Here is a 22900-nt window from a genome sequence, read left to right as displayed (position 1 = left end):
TTCAAGAAGCTAGAAATGCAAAGACATAACGTCGGATAAAAAGAACCAAGAAGGCATAACTCATGATACATAACACAAAGACCCAAAGATGCATGACTGTCAGTAACATGACAAGCATAAAAGATCAATCGATATAATCATAAAAACAACTACTTTGATGAGATACGAGCAGAGATGTGAAAACATAAAAGAACCTCCGATGCTTGCTACCTCCACACCCAACAAGGAAAACCAACGAGCTTCTAAAAATCTGACAGAGAGATTGCAGGAGTTCCCACCTGCGAGATGTGGCTACCACGTTGAACCCTCGATTTGCCAAACTCAAAGCAAACTCCTTCCAAGCCCTAAAGATGCCTCCGTCACCAACACTACCTTTGCCTTCTCTTCCATTTTTACACATAGAATCCCCATCAATAGAAAGATGAAACATGAAATTGCAGGAGATTTCAATATTCTAAAGCAATCAACTACGCAGGAAGGCTTCTTGTCGAGAATGAGACTGCCAAATAGCAACGATAACCTCCATTCATACTAGATTCTTGTGAGATAGATGAAGGAACCAAATGCGAATCAAAAAGACAAAAAAAAATGACTCTACAGTACGCAATCCTTCTGATAACTCTCTGTGAGAAAAATTAAATGAAGGGAAATGAAACGTCATTAAAATCGAAAGAAATCATTTAAATCTCCGATAGTATATAATACCATAACCAAAACATGTAATTCATAAATAACTTGAAAAATATAACTTATCTGTCATTTGAATATCCAGACATCTAAAAAACTTGTGCAATCATGACATCATTGAATAATAATCACACACAAATCCATACACAATGTCATTAATGATCCAAAAGCCCATCAAGGAAAAGATTGAAATCTACAGTGGCTCTGATACCATGTTGAAACTAGAGCCCAGAAATCCATAAATATAACCAGCAATAAGAAAGAGAGAAAACAGAAACAAAGAACACCAAAATTATCCTGGGAAAACCCTTCGAGAATGAAGGGAAAAACCCAGCCACACAACACAAAAATATCTTTATTGATAATGAAATGTTCAAGTGTACAATGTTTATCACTTAATGTGATATATATAACAATAGGAGAGACTCTTCACATTATAACCGAAGGTCTCTTGAGATTCTCATAACTCCTATAATAAAATATGACTCTTCGAATATTCATGCCTCAATGCATGAGAATGACACATGTCATTACATTCAATATTACAATTTAAACATAAGCGTCCGTTTCAGCTGAACGTAACAATAACGGTAATAACCTTCATATTTCCAGAGATAAAGATCTCTATCACAGCTACCATCTTCAACAATGCACTCATGCCAACTGTACCTGTAACTACATCCTCATGAGAAACTATGGCTATAGAAAACTGAACTGCATCTACAGATGGTGAAAATTGAGTCCAACTCCTATCTAGTGGGTGATCAACATCAATCTCAAACAGCAGATTGTCATAAGACAATGTTGCATCCATGTCAATATTAGGATTGTCCACAAAGTGTACCTCATCATCATTCACATGTGTTCTATCATTAGGGCACACATCTACAACCACTACATGCATACCGCTAAACTCCTTGCTAGATGGCTCAACCGACACAGAAGTGGTTGTTGATATGACAGTATCCTTGCATGCTCCTACTCCCACTATCGTTGCATGGCCATCAAATACATGATCCTAGGAACTCATGCCAACAACTGCATCATCTTACTCAACCTGACATGAATTTTCATCACATTCCACCACAATTGTGCCCAACTCATGCAATGTCTCATAATAAATGTCTCACAAATCTGTAGCCCTAACTATACAATCACATTTCGCTCTTTGAAAAAGTGATATCAAGCTTTGCTCAAATCACGGATTTGAAATCAATTGGGTCATCTGTTTATGATTTCGATTTAGGTCTTTCACTAACACATCCAACTATTTCACAACAGCCTGTATCTCAAATTCTCCATCCCTAGGTAGAGAAGTATGCCTTTTGCGAGTATAATGAATACCAAACCTCCTATCACCATCCATAATGTTGAAAACCAAATCTCAAAAATAAGGCACTGATCAAACTAAGCCTAATTCCTACAGGCTGGCAGGAAACCGCTCTAATACCACTGTAATAACCGCAATCAGTTATGTCTCAAACAAACTTCAATTAAAAACTAAACTGGGTTTGACATTTTGTCAGAAACTTGGTAAACAATCTCTAATGATAAGTCTACCATGTAATCAAATCTATTGCTTTGCATTTGAGACCCATAGACTGAATTTTCAAAATGTCGGAACTAATTTACCAGTGATAACCTTTGACAATTAACAAAACTCTCAAAATTTCCAGAATTTTATTCGCCAAACGAAAATAGCTATAATGATAATGTTTGCATTAAACTTATTCAATATGTCACTTGCGCTGCCCACTATAGAAAGATAGAACTCCAAACAATATAATGCCTAGTATGCAGACCTAGGAGTTAATGGTTACCCCTCCTCTACTAACACATGTTCCCTGTATGCACCACAATCCTTGGAAAGTAAAATGCAGGTTGCATATATGTAACGTTGGCCTCCCACTATGAATGGTGGATTAAAACAAGAAATCGCAGGTCTCAAAATTGCACCTCAAATTGCACCTGAGGCTTCTAATATGCTCAATTCAAACTCCCAATATCCAAGGAAAAACACTGCCCAACCTCCAAAGATTATTTATAGGATTAGTAATTGTTGATGACACCTGAGATGATTAAATTGCTGCCTCCAAGTATGAATTGGCAATCTACAAGCTCAAATCGTGGCCTCCAATAACCCAAGCGTAGGCTAGCAATTACTACACACACAAATTCCCACCAATTCTTCCAGCAGATTCGATCTCCTTGCAATAAACGCAGTCACAAATAAGATCAGTGCTGTTGTAATATGAGATAGCAGCCTCAACCAAATTACTGATTTCCTTCAATAGCAGATCACAGATAATTGTTGCCTCCAAAGAGCCAAACAATTTCACATAATTATTCTTCTCCTAGATATAGAAAGAACAGTAGGAGAATAGAGCAAATCTATTTGTGAATGCAATTCTTATAACCACCTTCAAAAATTCAATGTTACAGCAAGATAATAATTCCCAGCCATAAGAAACACTGTTAGAGAGATATAATAAATATTCAGAATATCGCATATCACTATACCTCAACTGTGAATTGCCCACTCAACTTTAGACCCTTATACCACAACAAGGGCAAAGAAATCAAAACTCAGGAAAAAGCCACAAAGGCAACAAAAGAAAATTAATTTTCAAGCATCCTTTTCTCAACAAATGGGCTTGTATTTATAACCTCCGAATTCCCTTTTGTTACCAAAATGTAACTTCACTCAAGAAGCTTCACCACACAACATTAATTAGAAGCTTCTTCTAGATTCTCCCACTTGACTTGGCTTAATTAATTAATAAATGGTACTTTCCAATGATAACTCAACTCTCAACTTAAGTGAAATTATAAAGTTAAATTATAACTTTATAATAAGCCATTTAATAATTAATAATAATTTGGCCACTAAAAATATAATAACTTCCAAAATACTCATCATTTAAATATGTCATCTGAAATAGGAGTCATACCTATTATTTTTCCATGTGACCAAATGTACTTTCCAAAAATAGAAAGGGTCCATCTTAATCAACACCAACTTACCACTAATAGTAAGTACACAAAACTAAGTCCAAATGAAGTCCAATCTGAGCCAAATGAAGACCAACCTATAGCTTACTGAAATGTGGAGAAGATAAGCCCCTCCCAAGCCAAGCCATTGCTACAGAAGACCCTCTATCCACAATAATTAGCCTATGAAGATCACAATAATAGGCTAATCCCTGAAACTTTGATGTCGACAAAATTGGGGACATTACACAAATTTAGAGGGAGGTTGACACTTCATCAAAGGGAAAATTGGATGAGGAGCTCAAAAGATTTAATATTCAGAGGGTGTCTGAAAATCCATGTGTCTAACTAGATGATTTTGATGGTTCTACCCCCTGTGTACATCATGAGGAAGTGACGACTTCCAAATGATTATCACTTGTAAAAGTTATTGGAAGGTGACGATCTTTCAATAACTTAATCTTCTATTATGATAGACATCTTATGATGGCTGAAACAAATCATGATAGATGATAACTTGCATGGTGGATTAAGTTCCTTAAATAGACCATGTACTTCTATTGTGATAGACATCTTACAATGGCTGAAACAGATCATGATAGACTATTTCTTACATGGTGGATTACGTTTTTTAAACAGGCCATGGTTGTTCCTGTTATTTCTAAAAGTTGCACCTGGACTGAGTTCTAAAACCCAATCACTTCGAGAAACATGGAAATATTGTTGGGTCTGTAGGTTACCCAAATGGGAGTAAATCTCCAGATTCTAGGCTGGTTCCTTATGATACTTCACCTAAAGTCCTAAAACTAAACTTTTTTAAAGAAAAGCGATAAAAGGATAACAAAAACGAAATCTAAACTATGGTGATGCACCTAAAAGTATCCTTGAGCCTTATCAGACAATCAACACACAATAGACACTGATAATACAAGAACCTTAGTAACAACCCAATAAGGTCTTTGTATAAATAATTTATATGATGGCTTAATATGATCAACCCTTAGGAGGAGAAAGATTTTCTCATACGCTAAGACTGATTCTTAGGACCAACACAACTTATAACATGCAAAGAATTGTATCTTTCTACATAAAGGCACCAATATGCAACACAACTACAAGGATAGAACATCACATGAACTTACATCAACACTAAGTACACAATAAAATAGAAAATGAGAAGGCACATAGTGTCTATTACTGCTCAAAGGTGTTATAAATCTGCATGTCTCAAAGTGAGTTACAAGAAATATAGCAAGAATGAGGAAAAGGATTCAAAAATATCACAAGTCCCCAACCTGCACAAAACTAGAACCTTTTACAAATGAGCATTCATCTCATACTTGTGTCTTTTTCCATCCAACTACATCATTAATGTAAGCAACAACTCCTTGGTCGAATTCAGCTTTCAAGGCCAATTTTGAGCCCCTAAAAAGTTTTCAAAAAGGTGTAAATATGGCCCAAAAGTCATGCCTCAACGATATCAACATAAAGACCCCTCATTAATGCACTCTTATCTCTCAAAATATCCCACAAAAAGTCTCTGAAAAGTAATCACTTTTTGACCTTCAAATCCCATCAATATGACCTTAGACACCTTGCCATAACTCTCCAAAATATCTATGTCTGACTTTTAGAGATAAAAATAAATACCTTATCTTGCACTTTAAGTAATAATTATTAAATAACTTATAATCCATTTACTTAATAAATATCAATTAAAAAATGAAGTAGAAAGTATTTAATATGTTTAATTAACAATTATTAGGTAATTTATAATTTATTGTTTAAACAAAATTAATTATATTAATAATATTTATTGAGTGATAATTAAATCACTTCACAATATTATTAATATAATAATGTTCATTAAAAATAATAGATTATAAATTACCTCATTTTTTTTATTAAATGATACAAAATAATATTTTTATTTTTATTATAAAAGTCAATTTCCATATTTTGTATTTTTAAAATAATATCAAATAAATGACTTATTAAATATCATTCATAAATATAATAAAAAAAATACCATACAAACTTACAAAAATAAAAAAAATCTAAAGCTTGTTATCATTTCCAAAAATCTGGACGCTTTTTGTTGATTTCTCTTTAGATCTAAAACTTTGGTGTAAAGTTTTATACAAGAAAAACTCTACTTCCTCTTACAGCTATTGCAGATGTCTTTTTGCTGATAATATTTGAAACTTCGAAATGCTTCCTTTACTTTGCTGCCATTGATGGTAAGTTTGTAGCTGTTGCTTCATTTTTATTCCCTTGTATGACCAAAATGATGTATTGCATATGTATCATTGCTGCTTTGTAACCCTTCAATTTGCTGCAAATCTGACTCTTGTATTTGGTTCAAACAAGAAATGCACCATTGATTGACATAACTATGACTCTACCTTAAATGAGCCAGGGGTCAAAATTTAAGTAACAATTCCTATTGTAAGTATCATTGAGGATATTTGTGTACATACCTTATGAACATTTTTTGAGTACTTGGTGAATGTCATACAACTTGATGTTCAGGAGGCCATTACTCATATACTTGGTGAATATCATGCAACTTGATGTTCAAGAGGCCATTACTCGGAGTACTTGGTGAATATCTTGCAACTCGACATTCAAGAGGCCATTACTCATTACTTTAAGAGTACTCGGTGTATGTCATGTGACTTGACATTTAGGAGGCCATTACTCTTGATATGATGAGATGATATCTAAATGATGAATATCTTTTGATCAAAGATGTCCTTAAACCTATCAATCCTGATATTACGTTGAGGAAATATCTGTTCCTGTGCTTTTCCTCCCTAACTAAGAGGGAGTGCCAATGTTAGTGTAGTTTTTGTTGGATAAAACTCATTCAAAGATATATATATCTCCTTAATCATAATAAGCAAATGTTATTGATAACTAATGGGACTTAAAGAGACATGTCTCAATAGAGACATGCATCTTAATGTCATATACATATGCATTAAGAATGTAATTTGAAAAACACAAAGATATATAAGTGACGCAGGCAACAGGTGAATAACTAGGGCCAAAGGCTCACCCAACTATCTAAACCACCCTGCAAGAGTTAACACAACGGAAGCGAACACAAAGAACACCAACCAAAGGAGAAAAAAGAGTGAAATACTTTTATTGATTCATCAAAATATCTTCATACATGCCCAGCTGTAAGGCCTTCTGGGTTACGGCCAATTACAAATACATTCACATTCAATGATCCAACTGCAAATTCGCACTTTCAGTTCTGCTCTCTAATCTTCTTCCCAAAAACTTACCTAAGCCTAAACACTCTATATATACTTGCCAAAATGGCTTACAGATTATTCTAGAACATGACATAAGAGGAAAGCCGACCCAACAACTGTCTGAACACATCCCAAGAAAATATCTTAACATAAATGTCGCAAAGAAAATAAATCCCGCAAGTCAGCTCGCAAAAATCACGTCCAAATGCTGACGCTCGGCGAACACTAGGTGACTCGGCGAATGAAGAGTCGCTTGGCGTACACTGGGTAACTAGGTTAATGAAGAGTCACTTGGCATACACTGGGTAACTCGATTAATGAAGAGTCACTTGGCGAACACTAGATAACTCGGTTAATGAAGAGTCACTTGGCGTGCATTGGGTAACTAGGTTAATGAAGAGTCACTTGGCGAACACTGGGTAACTAGGTTAATGAAGAGTCACTTGGCATACATTGGGTAACTTGGTTAATGAAGAGTCACTTGGCATACACTGGGTAACTCGGTTAATGAAGAGTGAACAAAATGAGCAGGATAACAAGGCAACCCAAGATGCTCCTGCATCAGACAACCGGGGTTGAAAGGAATGATTCTCCTGAATCATTGAGATGTCACAATCTAAGTGGAATCCAACTCAGATTGTGAAATCCATGAAGCATCTTCAATAGGCCTGTTCTTCCACTTTAACAAATATTCATAGTAATCTTTTCCTTTTGTGCTCCTGCCAACTCTCTGATCCAATATCTGTTCAACTTCTTCAATCTGCTTCTTAGGATAATCTTCTAATACAACAACTTCATCGTCTGACTCATGATACTTATACAAATCAGCAATATTGAATATAGGAGATATATCCATGTCATCAGGTAACTCAACTTCATAAGCATTACCACTATCAAACTTCTTCAAGATCTTACAAGGTCCAAATTTCTTCATCTTCAACTTATTGTATATTCCAACTGGGAATCTTCCTTTCTTTAGATGAACCATCACCTCATCACCAACTTGAAAATCATGGTGTCTTCTAGACTGATCAACATTCTCCTTATACTTCTGATTACTTTGTTCCAACCTCAACTTCACTTCCTTATGCAAAGACTCCATAAAATCAGCAAATTCTTCTCCTGCAACGCTTTTCTTTTCTTCACCAGCAACATCTCTCAAATCTAATATACCTCTAGAATGCATTCCGGTAACAATCTTAGAAGGTGTCTTCCCTGTACTCCTATTCACAAAATTATTATATGCAAATTCAGCTTGTGCCAATACCATCTCCCAATTACTTGACTTATTCCCAACTAAACATCTCAGTTGTCAGCCGACTGGATGGTCCCGGCGGTGTTTTTGTAGCCGACGGAATGACTGTCGTCGATGTTTTCTATTCTGTAGCTGACGGGTAAATAGTTTGTAGCGGATATAATGTTTGTGGCCGACGGACTCCTTCGGGAAGGTTCGGCGGATAGTATTTATATCCCATCTGGGATCATTGTAAATCATCTACTATCATTGATCTTATCAAGCATAATGTATGTCTGGCATATGCGAATATAATTTTGCTATTCTCTATATGCGTTGATTTCCTTACCAGTACGGTAAACATTTGGCACCATTGCCTTATGAACCTCGAAGGTGGAAGGAATGAAGATTAATGCCAAATCAACTTAACAAGGATCGGAATAAGGTCAAGAGAAAAGATGTAATCCGTACTGCGCAAGAGAATTTAATTCTGGCACAGCAAGCCGAACGCCGACGGAGACCGGAGCGCCGAAGAATTGTTGGAGGAGACTCGGTAGAGGGTGGAATTGGTGGAAGAAGCACGAGAGGATTTTTTGATTTTGTGTTTGCCGAGGGAAGAGAATCCAGACGGAAGAGCATCGACTCGCACGGCTCAAAGTGCCGACAGAGCAAGAGCGTGGAGTGAACTCTTCGTCCGGGATATACTTCCACAAGGGACAACTTCAGAACACCCTTCTTCACCAAGGTTCGGAGTTGTTGAGTCTGCCGGTGTGGGAGTGCAGTCCGCCGGTGTGGAGTGCAATCCGCTAGTGTGGGAGAGCAATCTGTTGGTGTGGGAGTGCAGACTGCCGGTGTGGGAGACCAATCCGCCGGTGTGGGAGTCCAAACCGCCGGTGTGGGAGACCAATCCACCGGTGTGGGAGTACAGACTGTCGGTGTGGGAGTGCAGACCGCCGGTGTGGGAGTGAAGAGCGCCAGTGTTGCAAGACAGAGCAACACCTGTTTACAGAAACCAATCGTGATGACGGGACCAAAAGAGAAACTGCCGAAGTTCAATGGCAATGGTATGGCTGATCCCATTCGACATTGCAAAACATGTGAAACGATCTAGAAGGCAAATGAGATAACTGATGAAGACGACAAGATGAAGCAATTTCCGGCCACCCTACGAGGCGTAGCAATTGATTGGTTCACTGATACAGATCCACAAAAGCTAAACAGTTGGGATAACATTAAAAAGGAGTTTCTGGCAGAATTTAAACTATTGCGGGATGATAATGAAATTGTAGCAGAGACCTTCAATACTAAGCAGGGGAAGAATGAAACCGTCCGCATTTATGCCAAAAAATTAAAAGACTTGATAAACAAAATGGAAAGTAAGCCGGCAAACGGACTTCAGAAAAGATGGTTCGTGGAAGGCCTACGCTCGAAGTTGCGAAGGAAAATGAAAATTGTGCCACCGTCGTCATACACGGAAGCTTATAACAGAGCATTAAACCTCGAAAGTGAGCATAAAACAAAGAAGAAGAAGAACACTAGCTCATCTGATTCTGATGACGACGAGCCTGCCGGAGAAGATAGCAGCGACGATGAAGGCAGTAGCAAGAAGGTTTGCGCTTTACAGAAAGACATGATCTGCATGATGGAGTTTAAAAACATGCAGAAGAAGCCAAAAAGCAGTGAGTTGTGGTGCACGGAGTGCAAGACCGACGGTCATACTAAAGGATCCTGTCCCAAGAACCAATTTTGTGACATTTGTCAGATCATGGGCCATTCGACAAAAGAGTGCCCCTTTAACATGAAGACAAGAGGATCTCCGCAAGTGTTTCTTACACAGGAGGCTTCCCCGTCGGGCAGTAGCGGAAATACGAATAGTGCAGGTGCCACACCCGGAGGGTACAGGAATCATAACAGAGGGCACAATAACAACAATGCGAACAATAACAATAATAATGGGAGCCTAAGTCGAACTCAGTATGATGCAAACGGACGGCCGATCGCTCAATGCCGAGCATGTAATTTGTGGGGTCATTTTGCGCGAGATTGTAGAACGGCAAACACACCAAAATTATTATGCAGATGGTGCGGACCTGGCGATCACGAAGATTCCAAGTGTCCAAAGTCTGGAGTAAACTTGATCACTGTCGGCATGGATGTAGAGGAGGCTCTAGCAATTACACGGAGGCAAGTGGAGGAAAAGAGAAAATTGGGGGAAGCGTAGGCGGAAATTGCAAAACGCATCGTCGGCGGGGACATCTCAGTTGAAGGACATTACCAGCACCTTGGCAAGGAACTTCGCAAAACAAAACATTGTACAACAGATCTTACAAATGGAGATATCGGTCAAGATAAGTGACCTCACAATGCCCCAATTACGGACGGTCATTCTGAATCATACACCATTTTCGAAAGCAACGGAGGACACAGGAAGGGATAGTAGGGAAGTGATGACAACAGACCCAATGCTCCTAGCACTCACATTCGGACGGCATCCGACAGTCGTCGAGATGGGGATTTTGGGAAATGTTCTGACAGACACAATTGTCGACGGAGGGTCCGGCGTGAATGTGTTGCTGGAGGATACTTGGAATAAGTTGGGAAAGCCGACACTATAGCCACCTACATTCTAGTTGCTCACGGCAGACCAGCACGGTATCAAACCGTTAGGAACCTTAAGGGCGCAACCGGTAACCATTGGTACGCAACCATTTTTATTGGATTTTGTGGTCATTCCATTGAAAAGAAAAGGATATGATGCTATTCTCGGACGGACTTGGTTGGTGCAAGCAAAAGTAAAACATGATTGGAAACGAAATACCCTATCAATGGAGCGTAGAGGCAAAAGATTCACAATTGACCTGCACACGCAAATGGTCGGCGAGAAGGTAGCATCGTCAGATTCTGAAAGTGAAGGCGAGAGTGATGACGAAGGAAAGAGGAGAATGGAACCAGACGAAGGAGGAGTATTGAGACTTGACAGAGGATCAAATGATGACGACCTAGACTCGGTGAATGGTCTTTACCACTGGCAGATAGAAGAGTACAACAAATATTGAATCATACCCCTTCACTGTTTTAGGAAATCCAAGAACAAAATCCATACTAATGTCAGTCCAAAGTTTCTCAGAATCAGTAATAGGTGTATACAAACCAGTATTTTGACTCACTCCATTTGCAAATTGACAAACTCCACAACTCTTTACAAATTTCTGAACATCCTTATACATTTGTGGCCAATAATACTTCTCTTTCAGCAAACTCAATGTCTTATCAATTCCAAAATGTCCAGCTAATCCACCACTATGCTTTTCCTTAATCAAATTCAACCTCATAGGACTTCTAGGAATACACAACCGAATACCTTTGAACAACATATCTTCTTGAATGAAATATTCATCGTACTTACTTATGTGGTCTGTTAGATTTGGTGCTCTGCACTCTCTCCACACCTCAGAAAAACCAGGATCAGCATCATACAATTCTTTCATTTCATCAAAACCAAGAACTTCAACCTTCATTTCAATCAACAAAGAACGTCTTCTACTCAATGCATCAACAACTCTGTTAGTAACTCCACTCTTATGCTTGATCACGAATGTAAAACTCTACAAGTACTCAACCCACTTCATATGTCTTTGATTCAATTTATGTTGACTTCCCAAGTATTCTAAAGCTTTACGATCACTATACAACACAAACTCCTTAGGAATCAAATAATGTCTCCACTTCTTCAATGCTTGAACAATGGCATAAAATTCTTGATCATACACAAAATACTTCCTTTTAGCATCATTCAACTTTTCACTAAAAAAAGCAATAGGCTTACCTTCTTGACTTAATACAGCTCCTATTGCATTACCACTTGCATCATATTCAACTTGAAATACTTTGTTGAAATCAGGTAAAGCCAATACAAGTAATTCAGCAACCCTTTTGTTTCAAAGTCTCAAAACTCTTATCAGCTCCATGTGTCCACTTGAATTCTTTTTTATCTCCCCTATTGTTTCAGTCATAGCATTACAAACAACACTGAAATTTTTTATAAACTTTCTGTAAAAACTAGTCAAATCATAAAATGATCTTACCTCGCCTACATTCTCAGGTGTAGACCATTCCAAAATTGCTTTAACCTTCTCAGAATCCATCCTCAATCCATCAGCTGAAATCACAAATCCCAAATACACAATCTCCTCTTGCATAAAAGAAAGAACACTTTTTCAGATTAATCAACAACTTTTCCTCTTTCAACCTCTGCAATACTTGTCTAATATGCTCAAAATGTTCTTCCTTAGTCTTGTTGAATATCAGAATATCATCCAAATAAACAATCACAAACTTACCCAAGAATCTTTTCAGAACTTCATTCATCAACCTCATGAAAGTAGTAGGTGCATTAGTCAAACCAAAAGGCATAACCAACCATTCATACAAACCATCTTTTGTCTTGAAAGCAGTCTTCCGTTCATCACCTTCTCTGATTTTGATCTGATGATAGCCACTCTTCAAATCAATCTTGGTAAAATACTTTGCTCTACTCAAACAATCCATTATGTCATCCATCCTTGGCATAGGAAACCTACATTTCACTGTTATCTTGTTAATGGCTCTGGAATCAGTACACATTCTCCATTCTCCATTCTTTTTAGGTGCTAATATAGCAGGTACAGCACATGGACTCAAGCTTCCTCTGATCAAACCTTTCTGCAACAACTCATGCACTTGTTTGTTAAGTTCTTCATTCTTTGCAGGTGTCAATCTATATGGTGCTTTGTTTGGCAAACTAGCTCCAGGGATCAAATCCATACAATGACTTATACTTCCTACTGGAGGTAAACCATCGAGAATATCATCAGCAATAATTTCTTTATACTCATTCAATAACTTTGCAATTTCTTCTGGCACTCAGTCAATACTACCATCTGTCATTCGGTCACCACTGACTAGCACTCGGTTAACACTATTTTCTTGCACTCGGTCTCCATTGACAAAACTCGGTTTTCTTGGAATTATAACAAAACAGATTTGATTCTTTTTCATTTCCTTTTCAAATTGTTTCCCATTAACCATGCAAATTTTTACAGCAGTACAATTAACCTCATCCGGACTTCCGATCAAAGGCAACAATGTTTGTTTCTTCCCATTTACCCAAAGAGTATATTGATTCAATCTTCCATCATGTACAGCATATCTATCATATTGCCAAGGTCTACCCAAAAAAATATGACAACAATCCATGGGCATAATATCACACAAAACTTCATCAAAGTAATGTCCAATTTTGAACTTCACAAGGCATTCCTCACTTACCAATATCTTATGCTCATCTTTGATCCATGAAACATGATAAGGTTTGGGATGTTTCAGCCTCTGCAACTGCAACTTTGTAACCAGCTCTTCTGATGCCAGATTTGTAGAACTTCCACTGTTAATGATCACTTTACAGCATTTTTCAACCATCTTACATCTTGTCTTGAAAAGACTTCTCCTTAAAACAGGTTCCACTTGGTGAACCCTCATCAGGATAAGAAGGCAACCCAGGATGCTCCTGCATCAATAAGTGCTATTACAAATTACAGCTAAAGACCAATCCATTAAATCTTAACAACTATCAACTTGTTTCTCAATAACTTTGGGCTATTCTAATGAAAATGCATTGTTTTTCTCCCAAGTTTCCAATCCGAACAAAGAGTCCTCCACAAGAAATGTCACTTGTCACAATTTTTCTCTCGCTTTTTAGAAAGATACCACTTTGCGTGACTTAACTTCATCAAGAAATTGCATCCATATCTGCTCATTTTTATTTTTTTTCATTTATTGATTATTTTTAACAATTGTGTATATTGGAAAATAAATAAATAAAAGTGATTTACCCCTTTTTCAAAGTCTTTGATCATTTTACTTTTTTCAAGTTTCTCAAATATTTATTAATTAAATATTCAATATAATTCAATATTTAATTAATATTGCTCTAAAGCCCAAACAAAAATTTGTTTCACTTTTTCATCTATTCTCGATTTTCAAAAGACTTAATAATTAAATATTAAATATTAAATTTAATACTTAATATTTAATTTGATGGACATACTGTCATTGATGTCAAAGGATGAACAGAACTATAAGCATCATCCATGTCAAAGGGACAAAAATGTCATGAAGAGGTATGGATATAATGTTGATAAAAGGAATATGAGTGATGTAGCAAGCAGTGATGTCAAAAAGTCTCTGAACCATAAGGCAAATATGAGTGGTAGTAAGTTATCACCATAACACTTACTACATTGGCTAAGTATAAACATTGGATAATAACATGAATGGAGCAATTGGAAATGATCAATGTAGCATTAGCTATACAAAGTTACATCCAAAAAAATATGCAACGACATAGCACAATATAGGGACAAACATAGTCAACCATATATACACAGTATTCATTCTTTCTGCAACAAAAAGTATAACAGCACGTTAAAAATGATTGCTTCAGTAGTTGACTTTAGTGAAGATGGTGAGATGTTTTGGAATCTAATAAATGTATATACAACAATCAATGAACAATTAATGGCATTTGAGAATGGAAGATCAGTTGTTTGACGACGAAGGACACACAGACTCAGTCAGCGTGGATATAAATGAAAGGCATCATACAAAAAATCACTGAATCATACAAAAAATCAACGAACAGGGCGTCGAGAGCAGTTTAGTTTATATACTTTAAAGATTGAACAGATGCATATAAAGTAAACAGTGATTATGTAACAGAGCAAGTCCATAAAGGATATAGTGTGCCCGCTGAAAAGTCATGAACTATTTGACATGGAATGTTGAGTGATAGTTAACACTACTGCAGGAGATATGCATATACAGTCAGGAAATTACTTGTGTGCCATGCCTGCAATAGATTGTGCAAACGAAAGATGCCGTTAAAGCAAAAAGTCTGTCAGAGATCTATATGCCGATGACATCGAAAGCCCGCAAGTCACAAATATTATGTATTGCTACCAACTTGAACAGTCAACGTTGGACAAAGACCAGATGGAGATTAATGGCAGCACAAGGTAATATGGAAACATATGCAACTATCATAAATCGACTTCACTCTGTAAAATGATTATTATTACAACAGAAAAATATTTGTAATGGCACAAAAAATGAAGACTCTTGCATATGTCATATACAAGCAAATATTTCACTATTACCATATCCAATGATTAAAACATCAAAGTGAGTCAACAATATGCTACAGAAGTAGCTTAATATAAATATTAAGCAGCATTAGAGAAAGCAGTGACATAGGCAACAATTATTAGTAAATATAATATCAGAAGTTTAAAGGTTACCATGTCATTCATAGGGACAATGGTTAGAGCCCACATGGAAAATCTATGGAACCTACAAGCAGCCCTGTCAACGACTATTACCAAGAGCCCAGTTAAGGATGTCCACCACATATAAATCGAAGTTGGTCACTGAAATCCTCAAATGCAGCAATAGTAATATATGGACGGCAGCTATAGTGGTAATGGTCAAACCTAAAGCAGCGTTAAGACATATTAGAAACGTAGGTGTCTATCGGAGATGGCAAAGGACATGTCAGCATATACAAACAATTTAAAGAGAACCAAAATCAAAATACATCTTTGAGTATCGAGGAAGACCGGGAGATGACAAAGGCAGATAGTGCGACATTTATACTTTCGTATCAGTTGTGGAATAACATACAATGAAGATTATCGGGAGATGAGAAAGGCACAACTGCAATTACGTCATCTAATACATGTGCCAGGGTATTCACTGCATACACGAGATGATTGGAAATATTAAAAATGAAGGTCATGACCACACAGTAACGAGCTTGTGAATATCGGTGCCATTTGTCTATGGAAAACAAAAATACTAAAAACTTCTGCCGCAGCAGTCAGGAGATGACATACGATTAAAGTGCCCCTAAATATTTGAACATTGTGTATGTTTAAAGTGGGAGACAATAAGTGTGCCATTGAATACGTCCAAGAAAATAAGGAAGACAGGGTGCCGGTGTATATACAAGTTGTTTACACGCTGTCAATCCATGGAATGCAATCTGAGTTAGAGTTGGGCGTTGATGAAACCCGACAAAATAAAATCGTATGTGTTTTTTTTTTTTAAATATATAGAAGAATGCATAATATAACAATTTGTTTTATCAAAGTTATATTTTCTTTGAAAAGGTGCAATCAAAACCCAAAGTAAATTTTCATGAACTATGAAGAGTTACATTTATTCATATTGAAAAGACACATACGTTCATGTTTTAAGATATAAAAGGAGAATTATTTTGGAAAGGAGAAAAAAGTAAGACATGTTAGAAGTATGGAAGGAGAAAAAAGTAAGACATGTTAGAGGTGTGAGGAATAGTAAGCTGAATAAGAGTGTGAATAGATATAAAAGTACAGGATTCAAGCAGATATAAAAGAAATATATGCAGATATAAAAATGAAATACAAGCAGATGCAAGAGAAGATTTGTGCAGAGATAAATAAGACATATATGCTTATATGCTGGTAAAAAGAAGTATGTAAATGTAAATTATGAAAAGATAAATATAAAGAATTGATTGAATTGCCCACCATCCGTTGAAGTAAGCAACATTATCAAGGTGGAGGAGAAGTTTGTGTGCAGTGGGTTGGTGCTCACGAAGACAACAATGGAGGTTGGTGCTTTCAGTAGGTTGGTGCCTGCAAAGTGTGGGAGTTGGAGCTTCCTATGAGTCGATGCTCATAAACATAGGGGTTGGAACCTCTAGTAGGTCGAAGCCTACAATACATTGTAAAAGAACAAGATTTATATAAAAGAATTTATTTGTCGTGGTTTCTCCACATAGGGTTTCCACGTAAATCATTGTGTTATTGTATTCATGTGCATAATTGTTCATTTCAGCATCTAAAGTTAATTGTTTGGATAAAAGTTTTAAATTGGCAAATTTGTTATTATATTGATTCAGCCCCCCTCCCCTCTCAGTATAATTGTGTGCTCTTCATAATTAACTTTAAATCTAAATCAAAAAAATCTGATTTACCTCACTCCATTACTTTAATTCAATATTTAATACTAAATTCAATATTAAATCCATCCTCAATTTCATTCCCAAGATCGTAACTCGTTGTTGGCTAAAAGATTTGTCTTTTCAGAAATTTAACCAAATGACTCTCTAATGCCCAAAACGTACAACAAGATATGCAACCAACAGTTGGGTAAGTGTTTGGTGATCACTTCCCTCTGAATTTTAAAGAGGTACAGTTCCCTCAGAAGATATTCAAGGATTGAAATTACTGGACATGCCTTTAACCGGAAGACACCAAGGTGTGCTAACATCTATCCATCAATATGGAGTAAATGCAATTATTAGATTTACAGACTTTGAACAATGTGGAGAAAGACTGACAAACGACCAACATATCTCTTGACTGTCTTTCTTGTTTATAGAGAAACTGTAATGCCTCGCCAAGGGATCCAAAGAATCAACCTAGAATTTCACTAAGTTTGGTAGCATTTTTTTTTTTTTTCTAACATGAAAGTAAATACCACATATAACTTATGCACAATAACGAAAGCAATAGCAATGTCCATCTGAAATTATAATTTGATAAAAAGATTACATTTAACCATTCAAATTTTCAACTTAGAATTTCTATTTTAATTTCAAATCTTGTCTATCTAATTTCACAATATAAATTCGAACCCAAACCCGATTCAGATCTAATTTCTTTCTCAAATTGAAGCTAGGGTTTTCTAATGAGTTCTCTATTGATTTCTTTTGCAACCAAATAAATAAATATCTAGGTTCCAATTTCAAATTACAGATTCAATCATAGAGAAGTTTTAGGCACATATAACAGACACGATGAAGACAGGAAGAGAAAAAGTGCAAATAGAATATGTGATTATCACGAGTGCACCTGGACATTGATGCTAATTGTCATGCCTCAGAAGTCCATAGAGAATCCATTCCTTCTCCAACATTCGCAAATCCTCCAAGATCCATGTCAACTGAAACCTCCATGTGACTAGAAATACTTGAAGAAGCATAAGAGCATGTAGAATCATATGAGCATGTAGAAGTATATGAGCTTCTCAAATGCATATAAGCTTTGAAGCTTCCATTTAAGCTTGGAGCTTGTAGCTTCCATTAAGCTTGTCCAAACACACTAGGAGAGCCTCTATTTAAAAGCCTCTAAGATGCATCTACAGTGTCTCTAGAAACAACTAGAAGATAAGCATAACAACCAAGCATGAGTCTTCTCCAACCTTCTAAATAAGTCTTAAGGTTGTAGACACCATGTGCCCAAATAAAATGCTAACTTCTAAGTGTAGACAACTTGTGCATTCTTAGAGTGCAAACTCCTGTGTTGTCTACATGAAAATTTGCAACCTCCTATGTGAGCAAATATTAAAATAATGCACATTAATTAATTTAATATTTACTTTACTCTTTCCAATTTTATTTATTTATTTATTAAATCTCATGCACAAACTTTAATAATTCCACTTTTCAATCTTAATATATTTATATTTTAAGCACATGAAATCTAGAATCTTTTATATTTATATTTTAAATCTATGTGTTGTGCATGAGAATTTGCAACCTCCTGTGTGAGCAAATATTAAAATAATGCACATTAATTAATTTAATATTTACTTTACTCTTTCCAATTTAATTTATTTATTTATTAAACCTCATGCACAAACTTTAATAATTCCACTTTTCAATCTTAATATATTTATATTTTAAGCACATGAAATCTAAAATCTTTTAATAATTTTAAATATATTTTCCACTTTTAAATTTCATTTTCCAAAACCTAATTGCTAAAATATTTATTAACTTTAATAATAATATTATTTAGTCATTTATTTAAAAATGAGCTCCAAATATATTATTATTAAAATAAATATTGTCACATTCCAAATTTAAACTTTTAACTTTTATTTTCAAATTTAATTATTTTATTTAACTAATTTCTCAATTAATTAAATAAAATAAATATTAAAATACCATATTAATTTTCCATTAAATTAAACCATTAATTAAATCTCTTAAATAGGCTTAATTAATAGAAAATACATCAAAGACTCACAAGGTAAAAATATGAAAATCCATTATAGTCAAAATACATACAAAATCAACCAAGGGTTAATATCACGAATTACATTATCTGACGCATTCGGAGGGTACTCAACTCAGATACTTGTCCTAATTTTCCAATTTGAACAAATGGCTTAAAGGGTTGGGATTTGGACTTGGGAATTTATCTCCCCTCTCTTATCATTGAGATAATATGATAGGGTACGCTCATCTTGGCAAATTCAGGAAAGTCGATACCCGGTACCTGCATAAAAACCACGCATGTACAAGCACAATATATATACTAAGCTAAATAGGCAATGGCAAGAAGTGGTGCATCGTGTAGATCCCGACTAGCAGGTGACTACGACTCCCTTCCTTAACTACATCAGACACGCCATACAAAAGCAAACACGTAAAGCAAACACGCACACCATACACATGCAAGTATGGGGAAAGTATCCATAAGAAAACACATATGATAATAAATCATCTTACTAATCATCATTAATAATTGCAAACACTAAAAATAATCATCATACATACATGAAATATAAAGTCTAAATAATCTCATCACATAATAAACTGAATCCATAACACAATATCTGATAATCTCAAAACAATGCTGCTAACCAACAACATAAAACTAGCTCTAAAAGAGTTCAGCAATGATAACAAAATGCGAACCAGGGGTAGGCACTACAGAAACAAGGGGAAGACTTATTATTTATCTTTGCATGTGCAACTATATAAAACCCCACGATTTCATAACTCACAAATTATTGATAAATGGACCAAGACACACTAAGAATAAAACTTTAATAACCAAAAGATCATTTACAGTCGGAAAATATTAATCCAAACCAACAGATTCAAAGTAATACTTCCTTTATATCAAAATATAATCAAGCATTCAGTTCCATACACCATAATCAAGCTGCAAAAACAGAATTAACAAATTCCTCCCCTCTGTTATAATAACATTCAGAAAATATGATCTCCCTCCCCTTAACTAACAAGCTCCAGAAACCCCTTCTCTGTCTTTCGAAGACATATTTATCCTTTTCTCTTCCCGATAGTCTTTTTCAGTTTCAATAACTAATTCTTGAAAGTGTATTTCCTTTCATCTTCTTATATTTCCATCCCCACAAACATAATGTTTGCATTATAATTAAACAGTACATTACAACTTAATGACATATGTCACTAAGGTTGCAATCCAATACCTTATGAGTTTTTGCCTCCTCCCACTGGTTTTCTCTTTTAAGGATTTCCTTCTATTTTGTCATGACTTATCAATATGCTCCCATGATTTTAAAATACAAGCTTGTAATAAAATAAATAACTATGAGAAATGAAGATAGAAATGTGAAGTATAGTTTATTCTGTTTTCTCTGTTCTGCGTAATGTCTTTTGTCATGATCACCCTTGATTCTAAGTTCATCAAAACTGCTGATTGCAGAATTTTTGGCATGATTCAGCTCCATTAGTGACTTGTCTAGGGGTTGCAACAGCTATAAGTTCTTCTGCTGCTATCTGTACGGCTTCTAAGACAAAGTTCGACCCCATGGTTGCATGACGCCAAAAAGACCAATGTCATTGTACACGTTGTTGAAGGCACTAAATGATTGTACTTCTTGGTGCTCATTCAAAACATGAAGATACAACTGAGAACACGTTCCTTTTCCATGACCTAGTTTTTCATACTCCATCTGCAGATAGATGCTGGGCGGATTGGAAAAATTTAAAACAGTCAATTTGGGTCTCGGTACGGGGGGCATAACTTTTTATCACAGAGCTGATCTTATGTTGATTCCATTGAAAATTTGGTTTTAATCAATCTCAAACATAACTATGGCATATGCACACACATTAGGAACATATTTCATGGTGTTTTATTTCATTTTGGTTTCAACAACTTCTTAACATGGTCATACTTGGGCCCCTAAACCATCTGGAGATAGCCTTCCCAATCATTGTTTTTTAACAGGTGAAATCCCTCTCTTTGAAGTTTTGAACCTTTCTAAACTTTTCACCAATGCCAATTTGTGCTTGAAGCGTATATAAATAATTCTGGTGGGATTTTTTCATATCATTCATCCTCTAAGTGGGCATTGAAGCTTCCTCTTAGTTTATGATATATTAACTAATATTAAATAATTACCATTATTTATTGAATATCTCAATTGAGCATTTATTTAGGGGACATTTACAATATCCGTTCTGTCTATCTGCATCAGCTAATTATTGGTATTTATCATAACAAAAGATGGACCAAGAGATCAATGGAGAAATCTAAACACATATAGGCATTCAAGCATTGATCTATGCAATTGACCAATAGCCACTGGTGATGACAATATTTCCAAAGCCAAATATAATCAGCTAAGGCTTCAGCACTCATAGTTTGAAACCCAAACTAATACACCTCCAGTCAGAAAATGGATGAATATTGTTATTGACCATGATACTAACTATGGAGGAGAATTATTGATAAAGGATCATCAATATCAAGGGATGTAGAACATATGTAATCACTAAAATAATCATCTCTGTGAAGATTAACCGCCACATTGCTTCTAATAATAATAAAGGTCACTATAGAGATAGAGATTAATATTGATATGCTAAGAAATTAGGCATCTTGAGAAGGCTAATATTGAGTTAACAGAAAACATGGACTAACGACAATATGAAAAGTCACAAATACAGCCCAAATACTGATATTGAACAGGTGAGTTGACTATTGTAATCACACTCATTTTGGGACTATGACAGCGATTAGAAGGATTAATGGAAAGATGCGACTAGTAATCATTATGAAAGGAGGTGATTACCAAGAGACGAGAGACATATCTCGTCCCTCATGACTTCTCACCCCAAGGATATGATTAAAAAAGGGCATTAGAAAATCTATTTCTTTACTTATGCATATTATATCAGCTTAAGAAACTATCTATAAACTCGTAAACTCGTCAATTGAAAACTTCACCTGGTTCATTCTTGAATCTACTCAACTCAAAGAAAACCATTGAGGTATCCAGATCATCTCAAAATCAGTCTTATTAAGTATACTAGAGACCTTAGTGCACTTAGTACAGATATGAGATCAATTTGAGACAGTGGTAATATTTTATTTATATCAAGAGGCAACTATACTAGAAAGAACCTAAGATTTACATAATGTTCTTGAAACGATACTGTTATTACCTATATCTTATTGGTTGCAAAAAATTATGAGGAGTGACTCATAGTAAGAGTTAAAAATCCAAACATAATTATATTAGATTCCTAAGCAATCCTGACTCAGGACATTACAATAGCTTGCAACAAATCTCTTTAGAAGAGGCAACTTGTAGTACATGGCTATTGGAAGTGGTATTGTAACTCATTGTGATTCAAGTCAAATTGAACAAAAAGTTGAATTTGATGCTTTTGATGAAGAGAGAATGTGAGAATTACTAAATATTGATTGTAATTTTCATTAACATCTCACAACGCATTGAATTATAAATTCATGATCATATTTTGCAAATTATGAGGCATTTAAAATTTTTATTATTGGCAATTATGAATATCACTGTTTTATTTAATACACTTTTATTTTATGTGATACAAAAATTA

The 22900-nt window shown here is 35.5% G+C and overlaps 1 protein-coding gene across 1 annotated transcript in view; it reads right to left on the bottom strand.

The window, feature by feature from the left end:
• Window positions 1–22900, bottom strand: part of APG3 (Peptide chain release factor 1) — a 234547-nt gene that overhangs the window by 139809 nt on the left and 71838 nt on the right. The window lies entirely within an intron of this gene.

This window comes from Cupressus sempervirens, chromosome 9 (assembly GCF_028749045.1).
Source record: "Cupressus sempervirens isolate cs-2001-9-10 chromosome 9, ASM2874904v1, whole genome shotgun sequence".
Lineage (NCBI taxonomy): Eukaryota > Viridiplantae > Streptophyta > Pinopsida > Cupressales > Cupressaceae > Cupressus > Cupressus sempervirens.
The sequence above is the reverse complement of the archived record's forward strand: the minus strand, read 5'-3'. Positions and strand labels throughout refer to the sequence as shown.